The sequence below is a fragment of the Pinus tabuliformis genome, chromosome 3_1, assembly GCF_031772625.1.
Source record: "Pinus tabuliformis cultivar Carrire ecotype Pingquan chromosome 3_1, CPIR1, whole genome shotgun sequence".
NCBI classification, from domain to species: domain Eukaryota; kingdom Viridiplantae; phylum Streptophyta; class Pinopsida; order Pinales; family Pinaceae; genus Pinus; species Pinus tabuliformis.
This window is the reverse complement of record NC_142301.1, coordinates 942174260-942178341: the sequence shown is the minus strand read 5'-3', so window position 1 is coordinate 942178341 and position 4082 is coordinate 942174260. Positions and strand designations below refer to the sequence as shown.

General features: G+C 37.7%; 1 pseudogene; it reads left to right on the top strand.

Moving 5' to 3' along the window:
* Nucleotides 1–1668: 1668 nt before the first annotated feature.
* LOC149190874 (uncharacterized) lies at nucleotides 1669–2630 on the top strand (annotated as a pseudogene).
* The last annotated feature ends 1452 nt before the right edge of the window (nucleotides 2631–4082 follow it).

Genomic DNA, 4082 nt, shown 5'->3' with positions numbered 1-4082 from the left:
CGTGACATTCTATCCAGGCATTTGTCTGTCGAGCTTCCTAGCACATTGGGAAGCCACCAGAATTGCAACCTCCAAGGAGCTCATCCTGATTGTTGTGAAGCTGAAACCCTAGAAGAACTCAAAACTCTCGCTGTAGCTTTACCATCTAAGATGAGTCAAAAACTGGTGGGCCAAAATAATTGATCATCCTTTGAAGATTTCATGGAGCGCTTGGGATATAGTTTATGTCAGCTTGACCGTTCTTTGAGGTATATCTAGAATTCAAATTGGAGAAAGAAGGAAGTAGAAGATGTCTAGACCGCATCTCTTACTAATCAGGAGAATTGTATTGGAGGATTATGAACGTAGCGGTATAAGATAGAAGATAAGATATTAATGGAACTCTCTGAGGCCATGAACTTAGATCAATGCAGTCATGACCATTTTATTTATCGTGATAAGTGGAATTTTGATATGGATGAGGTGAAGGACATGAAATATTTAGAAGTGGCTTTGTGGGAAACCTTGACGCTTTATCACCCACTTCCGATCAGTTGCATACGATCTGTGGAAGATGAGGTTTTCCCCGATGGAACCTCTATGAAAAAAGGGTTCACGGTGTTGTGCTTGATTTATGGTGCAGACTGAATGGAGAGTGTGTGGGGGGAGGATGCAAGAGAGTTCAAGCCAGAGGGATGGATTGGGCATGATAAAGAAGGAAGTAAAAAATTGGGGTATCCTATGTTGGGAAGAGATATAATAGGTATGGATTTCATAATCATTATGAATTGCGTTTCTTCCCATATTCTTGTATGCTATCATGTGAAGGTATATCCAAAGCTTTGTGTGAAGTCGAAGCTCGCATTGACTCTACCTTTCAAGGATGGGTTTTCCATCACATTGCGGTCAAGGGAGGATGCCCTCTACACCCATTAATTGAGATTATGTATGATTTCAAACAATAGGTTTTTAATGATTCTTAGTATTCAGCTCTTTATCTATGATATTAGAAATGTATATAAGTTATTTCTCATATTTCGAACCTTCTCATTAAAAGTTGCTCTGATTATGTATGATTTCAAAGGGTATGGTTTGAATGGCTCTGGGTATTCAACTCTCTATTTTACATAAGTAAGTATATTGGATACATCAATATTCTTTCAGAATTTCGACTCTGATATGTGTTTTTATGTTTTTATTTATGTATATATTTGTTGGAATGGATATGGAATACATCAATCTTATTTCAAAACCTCAATTCTAGAGTGGGTTTTTATGTTGTTCAAAATAAATGTTTTATTATATTTAAGTATTCGATGGCATTTTTTTATATCGAAGGTTCATAATGCTAGAATATTTTCAATATAGGAAGCAGAAGACGTCCAGAGCATGTCTCTTACCAATCAGGAGACTTGTATTGGAGGATTAAAGGGGCATAATTTTGAGGATCTTCTGGTACTCGATGGGGTGCTCCAAAAAATTTTGAACCTCATCAGCAATTCTCTTGCAGTGATGAATAATATTTTGACAATGGGGGATCAACATGCAAGCTCTTTTCCCGCAGGCAATGGCTGACGCCTATTGAATGATCCCATTGTGCCAGATGTCAGCGAATTGTTTTCTGTCAAGAATGGTTTTCCTTCATGGCTATTTGCGGTCGATCATTGCCTTCTTGAGGCATTCTGGTCAATGGCTCTCGATTTGAAGAGGCATCGAGGTAACGCGAAGGATGATTATGGAATTTCGGAGTTTATGAGGAAAAATGGTATTTTCCCTGATTTTCCCACTTATAATACAATGATTGGCATGTCTTGTAGTGCAATCCTGATCCAAGTAGATTTTTTTAAGCATTTGTTGGATGAGATGGTTTATGGATAATGGTGGTTACCATAACCATCTTGAGTGTTAAACCATTTGTTTAACTAATTTTTTCCCATGCATAGGTTTAGTGTTTTAAAACTCTTAATGCCTGATTTTTTTTTTTGGAGGTATGCTTTTATAGTTTTTTTTCACTTTATTCCACTCTGCTCTAAAAACCTATAGTCAATTGAGAATTGCGGTTTCTATTACCCTATCCAAGGAAGCTTCCATTAAGCCCTCTGTTTTTATAACTTCTCATACGCAATGGTTTATGGATTTTAATTTTTTTTAATGGTTTCGCAAGTGTTTCTAGCATATTAGAGGTTAAGCGACTAAACGGAAATCATAATGTTGTTTTTCCTATTTCCATGTTCTTATAAAGCAAGGTCTCATTGCATTAGATTTTGTTGATGGTCTGTTGGATGAGATGGTTTTTAATGGCGTTTTTCCTGATTTTAAGACTTACAATACCATTTTTGAAGGTTTTTATCACTGCCCTCAAGGTGGAGGAGGCATCAAGCATTTTTCAAGAAATGATTAGGAATGAATTTTGTCCTTTCTATGAAAATTATGTTATGGCAATAAAAATGTATTTTGAAGTAGATGATCTAGAGATGGATATAATGATGTGGGAACAAATTATATGGAAGGCCATTTTCCCAAAATCATATTTTGTTGTTATATTAATTGATTGGCTTTGTGACCCAGGAAGAGCATTAGAAGCAATAAAGTATTCTATGGAGGCCATTGTGAGAGGAGTGAAATTATGTGTTGAAATTGTTAGAGCCTAGATTTGCCTCAGGCTGAAAAGGCAATGTTCTAGGTCCACATCAAACCACACTCAGCCTCGTAGCTACCCCTATGAGGACAGGAGAGGGCTCTCCCTAGGTCGATCTCAACAAAAGACAAGCGATGGGGCTCGAGATGACTGAAATAAAAGCTACTTTTAGGCTAGGTATGAAGTACAAGGGTTTGATTTGAGTTTTTGGGCATTTTGTGCTGGAAATAGGGAAAGGCAAATTGGGCTCGGGGATGAGGCACAGTTTCTGCAGAGTTTTAATTGGGGCAAGGAAGGCAAATGTTTTGATGCTTTAAATTGTGTGAATGGATAGATCATACTGGTGAGGAGCTAAGGAGAGCAAGAGAGTCTCAAGAATTCTCCTTAAACAGATGAAAAAATGGAAATTTAAACAATTTCAAAGGCAGAGCATAACAGTTAATGGATTCTACCTTAATCACTCATTTGTTCAAATTCAGAAGAAGAGATAGGAAAATGATACACATAACACTACTGAACCTACAATTACTTAGAGAAGAACACCATCGAAACATAAAGCCACATGGATCCCAAATAGTGCTGCAAAACCTTGGTCTTTCCTTAGCCAAAAATGCAGAGATAGAATCTATAATGATATGCCAAAACAATCCCAAGTGTCCAACCCTGAAAATGACTTAGGAATTACATGATATAGACTAGCCCAACCCATTCCCTTGCCTCTAGGGTTCGAGCTCATCATTCTAGGAGCTATTTCAACCAATTCTAAACAAGGAACTGAAAACTAGGTAGTCAAACAACTTACCCCTATATGCTAGGAAACTGATTCATTCACTCACATTTCACCTTTTGGTGAATGAATCTTCTAGAACAAGTAAAAATGTGCCAATATTACATCATGGTTGTCAAATTACATCATGAAAAGTCAAGAATAACTTCAAGAAGCAAAACTGGTCAAAACTGGGCGAATTGTTGAGCTGAACAGTGAAAAACAAGCCAAAATTCTCTATGCACCGCGCCAAAATCTGTATGCGTCGCGCCACTTTGGAGCTGATTTTGAGGCACTTCCTGAAGTCCAAATTGAGCCCAAGTGTGCTTGTTGGAAAGCCATGCCCGTGTAATTTCCAACCCAAGTAAAATTTTAGAATCTGGTTCCAATTTTCCCTCCAAAACTTCAATCTCCCAAGACTGCTTCATGTGTGTCAAAATAGGGGCAGAGAGGTCATTTTTTGAGTGTTTTTGACCTCCTGAGGACTCAAAACTTGCCCAAACTTCTTGGCCATTCACCATCAGTCATGATTTTTCATGAAAAATTCTAACATATAAACTTTTTCCCATTTGGAGCTTCCTATCAAAAGCGCGTGCCACATGGCATGGCGCACAGAGAGAAAAACCCTGTTTTTAGGTGCAAAAATTTTCAAAATGTCAAAAATTGCTCCAAATTTCTTGAAATTTGGGCTGGAGCTTC